Below are 6,318 nucleotides of genomic sequence, written 5' to 3'. Positions count from 1 at the left end.
GACAACATGGGGAGGCGGGTGTGGGAACCGGGGGTCATTTGGAGGTTGTGGCAGGTGGCTGGGGCGCCCTAGGGAGACGGAAAAAGTGGATGCACTTGAGATCAGACTCAGAGCAGGGTGGGCAGGGAGTGTCCATGGGTCAGAGGACAGAGGAACGGGGGCTAAGGCTGGCTGGCTGGAGCCACCAGGTGGGCAGTGGGGTGGTCGGGAGGACTTTGGGGACAGGGGACAGACTGCACAGTGTGATCTGTGTGATGTTGGGAGGACACACTTATGTGGGCCCCGTGACCCCGCCCTCATTTTGGCCCCCAACTACCTCCCCAACTACCCCGCCCCCAGCTACCTTCTGGGAATTGTCTCTTCATAGCAGGCAGTTGGTTAGGACATGGAGGGTGTAAACCAGGCCGTCGGCCATCGGGGCTGTACCTCCTGGGATTTGAGCCCTGACCCGAGGTCCCGGGGACGACACCCAGAGCACGTCGCCCTCTTGGGATGGATGTCCTGGTGGCTCTGTGACTGGAGCCTCCCACCCAACTCAGTCCACCAGCGGCTGGTTTTGTTCTTTGCGACCCGAGGAGCCCAGTGCTGGCGCCTCTAAAACGTTCACCCCAACAGGTGCATGACACACGTGTCCTGAGCTCCAAGGATGACGTCAGGTTAGGGGAGCAAATCCAGGTGAGGGAACGCACGGAATGTGTGAAGTCAGGGCGGGAAATGGTTGGAGCTTAAATGGGATATTCCTGTGTTTAATGCTCACCTGTAAGCGGCTCTGAAGTGTTTTAAGTTCTGTGGGTATGTTCTCTGCACCGTGCGTCCTTCCCTGTCCCCAAGGCCTGACACCAGTGGGAAGAATGGCCCCAACCTGGTTGTTTTCCCGCGGGGAAGAGCATTTGGTCACCCCTGTTTGCTCCTCACACTCCCACACTCAAGGTCCTCGCCCCAACGTGCTCTACGGTCTCCTTTGTCTGGCGAGCGTGCACGTGGCGTTTCATGCGCCTTTTACACCACGCCACCCAGCCATGGTGGGGTGAGGACCTAGCCTCCTCTACAAACCCCCTCAGCATTGGAGCAGGAAGCCAGCCGGCCAGCATGGCGCACGCTGCCTCCTGAGCCGCAGGATCCAAGCAGAGGCTCAGCATTGCGCAGATCGAGCACAGAGCACGGAGGACACATGGCTCTGAGTCATGGCTGATTCACGGTCACATCCTGGGTGGAAACAGAATGGGCTAAAGCTGGGCCAGGCAGTTTGATGCTCGGAGCCACACAGGCTCCCGGTGAGGCCTCTGGGTTGTGTAGTTGGGAAGTGCTGCCCCGGCCCTGCCGCGCCAGACAGGGCTCTGGCACCAGGGGGCTGCTGGGGTCCGGCGGGGCTGTAGCAAGGCCTCGGGGCTCTCAGGGAGCCCCGGATCCACAGCAGGCTGGCTGTCCTCCCCAGGCATCACCAGCCCATCCGGAAGGCCTCGGCGGGGTCAGTGCAGACGAGGTCAGGCTGGAGCAGGTGCAGATGCAGGCGCAGAGAGCCGTCGCGTGACAACGGAGGCAGAGGTTGGGGCGATGCCAGCACAGGCCAGGGAACACCAAGGATGCCGGCAGCCCCGGGAGCTGGAAGAGGCGGGGGGGATCTTCCCCAGGCCCGGGGGGCAGGGGCCATGGCTTCGGCCACACCTGCATCTCTAGCTTCTGTCTTCTAGACTGTGAGAGGGTGGATTTATCTTCTTTTAGGCCCTCACGTTTGTGTTCAATTTTTCTGGCCGCCCCAGGAAACGAATACACCTGTCATCTCAGGTCTGGTCCCAGGCTATCTGGCCAGCACCTCTCCCCCCGTGGTGCCCATCCTGAAGGTGGTGCCCCCAGGGGCCTGTAGGGGATGAGGACGCTGTGATTTCTGAGAGCACACAACACATGATACATCCGGCTGTGAGACGACAGTCAAGTCACCCCTCTCATCACGGCCCATGATCCCGACTTCAGCTTTGCAGGCGCTGAACCAGCTAACGGCCGAGCGGAGGTGTCTCAAGTGGGGAAGTCCTCTCTCCAGGTTCTGCGGTGCTGTCGGTCCTGGCTCAGAGCCAAAAGGCACAGCCCAGTTTTCCTGCCTCCAGCGTCCGCTTGCCATCAGAGGGCAGGGCCTCCCCTCAGTAAATGCGCCAGGGGCAGTGGGGGCCCGGCGTGGGCGTGTCTCAGCCGGGCTGGCTGGGCAGGAGGTGCGGGGCCCCCGATGCCCTGAGCAGCAGGCCAGGGCCCCGACTTGGAGTCCTCTGACCCAGAGCACCCTGTCAGGCTGTACCCTAAGGCCCCATCTTACAGATTACATCAGCGGCGGTCGCCAGTGGGCCTCACTCGGGGCTCACTGTGTCCTACTGAGAGTTCCTGGGCCCTATTTCCACGAGCACTTCTCTGCCGTCCTGGAGTGTTAAGTCTTCCTTGCTGAGGAGTCAGAGAAGGAACCACAGCTCTGGCCCCTCTGGGACCAGGAAGCCCGCACTGCGCCCTGCACGGGGTGGCCGAGATAGTGAAGCCCCTGCCTGTTCCTTCCCTGTCCCTCTGCTGTCCCTGCTGCCCCTGCTGCTCCAAGGTGGCGGTCCCCTCCACCCCCTGCAGCCTTTCTGCTTAGGAGGGGCCTCTTTGGCCCGATGGTGACCTAGTTGGCTCCTGAGTGCCAGCTTCTGGGGTTGGAGCCTCAAGACTCCAGGACCCTCTCCCAGCACTGCGCAGACAGGCCGGGAGCAGGTGAGAGAGGCCGGACCTGCAGGGAGGCCTCCGACTTTGGATACAGAGGAGGCTCAGGGGGAAGCCGGAAAAGGGAGAGAAATTGGAGGGATGGGTGGGAGAGGGTGGGGCTGGGGGCGTGAGGCTCAAAAGTCCGCAGGGTTGTGTGGCCACTGTCCACACTCCGGCCACCTTCCTTGCCACTCCACCACGCCTGGGGAAGTCCTAGGTTAAACCTGTGTCCAAGAGGCCTGGACTGTGTCCTGCCCCTGACGTGTGGGTTGGAAACTATCACAGGAGACAAGAAATCCACATGGAGAGAGGCCTCCCAGTGCCAGGCAGAGAGAAACAGACTACACCCTGCCCAGGGGAGGGGTGGATGGTGTACCGCTTTCTGCTTCTGGGTCTCCAGGATGAAAGGTGTGAGTTTCCAGGAGCTGCGTGCATCTGAAAGTATCCGCTACCCTTTGTACTGATGGAATCAGCCCGTTCCGTTTTGGTGATTACTGTCTCCAGGCCCCTGGACAGGGTTGGGCAAAGACCCTCCCATAGGGTGCCCAGGTGACCTGCTTTGTACCAACTCAGGGAGGCAGGGAGACAGATGCCACTGGTGTTCCCATCATAGGACCAGGAAACGGAATCTCAGCAAAGGGACTTGCCCTCCCACCCCTGGACAGTGTTCCCCAGTCCAGAGGCCTGGCCTCAGGCAGAGAGCCGCAGGGCACAGCAAGGAGGCCAGTTTTAGGCCGAGTGGGCACTGCCCCTTGCATGCAATGCCCAGTCTCCCTCAGTGGAGGTGGAAGCGGGGGATCTGGGCTGCAGGGAGCATCTGCTTGACTCTGACCAGGGAGAGGGACACATGGGGGCCCTGGGTGGCTCAAGCTGCTGCGCCAGCTCTGCTTGGCCACACGGGAGGCACTGGGCCTCTCCCGCCCTGGCGGGCTTCCCCTTCCCCAATTCCCCGAGGAAAGGGGCACATTCTGGTCCTGCATGGGGGCCGGAGCTGTTTACAAGGCAGCCTCAGTGCTCATGTTGACGTGTGTTATCAGATGTACCGTCAGCGAAGAAGACATGGCAGAGCGGAGTGTGTGCCTCTGTTCTGACCACGTGTATATCATATAACATAGGATTCTTGCTGCAATACACCAAGATGCTAAGCGACTGCCCCTGAGAGTAAGATTACAGATAATTTTCATTTCCTTCTTTTTGTCATCAGTACCTGACTAGGTTTCAACAATGAACCTCTTTCAACTTGTGTAATAAGAAAAATAAAGTTATTTTTAAAAGCCCGTGTATGTCTAGGTGAGGTCATTTATTTGCAGGCTGTAATAGAGCAGGACCGTCCTAGACTCCTGCGAAGGCTTCCCAGCTGACAGCGCCCTTTACATCTGTCAGCGGGGACTGAAGCTGTTAATGCTCAATGGCCTTTCTGTCATTGTTGTTTTAACAAATTACACAAATGAGACATGAGCACATTCTGGTTGAACCACACAGAAGTTGTATCACTGGCACGGGCAGAGCCTGTGCTTTGAACTCACTGTGATTCCGGGGTTCTAGCTGACAAAATAGCAGCCATTCCCCCCACAACACATTTCTCGGACTGGACTCAGCCTCCTGCGATGGGGGAGGGGTGTGCTTAACGCGGGGTCCCCGTGCTCACGCCTCCGCACCCCCGACCAAGGACCTCACTCAGCGAAGACAGCTGTTTAGTTATCATGTTGCCTTTTTATTCCTGACTCCGAGGAAAGGGCTAATACCACGATATGCTTTTATGTATTTACTTTTGTCTTAAGCTAATAATGACGTAACCTCTCTCTGCTACGATGATGGCTTTTATGGGCTGAGTTGTGTCCCCAGAATTCATACGTTGAAGCCCTGACCCCCAGTACCTCAGAGTGTGACTGTATTTGGAGAGGGCGTCTTCAGGGAGGCGATTAAGGTAAAAGGGGGTCTTTTGGGTAGGCCCTGCTCCACCGTGACTGGCGTCCTTATAAGAAGATATTAGGACACAGACACAAGGAGGGACAGCCCCGGGAGGACCCGGAGAGGATGGCTGTTTGCCAGAGACACTGTTTTACGTGTGCCCCCGAGCCCTCCTTGCTACTGTGGCTTCTGGTGGCACGTCGTCTTCGCCAAGGCCCCTGGCCCTCCGGGCCTCTCTGTCCTCCACTGTCTCCTGCTTCTCTCCTCCCTCCTCTGCCAGGGGTTCGGCTCTTTCCGTCCCAAGGCTTTCTACTCTGCCCGCACCGCCTGAGAAAGGCACAGGGCAGTTCCCCCGCCCACAGGCCGCAGACGAGCGAGCCGGGGGCTGGCTCTAGGCTCTCCTGACACCATCTCCACATCTGACCTCTCTCCCTGCTGGGCTTGCGCGTCACAGCGCCGCGCTGGTGCCCCTCCCCCAGCCCCCACCGTCACCCGCAAGCAGCCCAGGGCCTAGTGTACAGCTCGCATGGAGTGAGCGCCCACGAATGGTTATTGAGTACAGAAACGACCTGGGATTTCAGAAGTTAGCAGCAGCGACTTGAATTCCCATGAGGCATCTCTTTCTTTTGGGAAACCCATGGAGCCTTGTGACAGGAAGGCCTCCGTCACCTGTCAACTCCTGCGGCCTAAGTGCTGTGCTTTGGCTCCACTGAGCATCCAGGCACCGGCATCGTGTTCACTGAAACCCTCCTGGACGCCAGGGGCTGAGGAACCAAGGCTTGGGGACAGGAGCTCGCAGTCTGTGTCAGGGTGGCTGGCGAGGCTGGAGGGGAAGGTGTGGAAAGGCTCAGGGCAAAGTCTCCCCGGGGTGGGGGGAGCCCAGGGGGCAGCTGCCCTTCCCGTAGGACATGGAGCTGGAGCATTTCTCCACATGCGATCAGGGCGGCCCTGGTCCCAGCTGGAACCCCGGGGGGGTTCTTGTGCGCCGGCCTTTGATTACCACTCTCCTAGAGCAGTCTTTGAGAAGATGGCATAAATGGTCCTTAGAGGGAAGGCGCTGCAGGGCTGAGGAGGGAGGGGGCACCCTAGGATGAGGGCCATGGAGAGGAGGAGGGGACAGACCACTCAAACGGCTGCAGTGGCCATGGAATGGAACAGGGACATGGCCTCATCCACGGCGCCAGGGGGTGGTACAGCACCGGGCAGGTACGTGGGCCTGGCGGGGAAGGAGCAGGTGGGGCAGTCGGTGGGTCTCCCACTTCCCATGGAAGTGAGGCGCCTCCACTGTGGGAGGAGTGAGAACAAAGTCATCGGGGAGGGAGCGTGAGCCTCTGATCATGGGTGTCCCACCAGTCCGCTGGTGGGCGTGTAGCAGGCGGGGCTGCGAGGTCTGCAGGTGAGTCCAGGAAAGAGGCCGCTGGGGGATGGAGTTGGGGTAACAACAGCGAGACTGTGCATTCACTCTGACCCTGACGGCCCCCGAGGCCGGCTCTGTCCTGGCCTCCTATCTCACTGCTCCAGCCATTAGGTCACCCAAGCCCAGGAAGAAGATGCCACCACAGGAAATCATCACGCAGGACTAAGGAAGTCCACAAGTGCCCCCAAACGACATCTCTGGTGAAGCTAAGAGCTTGTGCGGACTGACTGAAGGGCTTTGCTGTCACTGGCTGCCACCTAACTTTTTAA

Source organism: Pteronotus mesoamericanus, unplaced genomic scaffold (assembly GCF_021234165.1).
Source record: "Pteronotus mesoamericanus isolate MK-2021 breed Mesoamerican mustached bat unplaced genomic scaffold, CSHL_Meso_final contig_116, whole genome shotgun sequence".
NCBI lineage: Eukaryota > Metazoa > Chordata > Mammalia > Chiroptera > Mormoopidae > Pteronotus > Pteronotus mesoamericanus.
Note: the sequence above shows the minus strand (reverse complement) of the source record.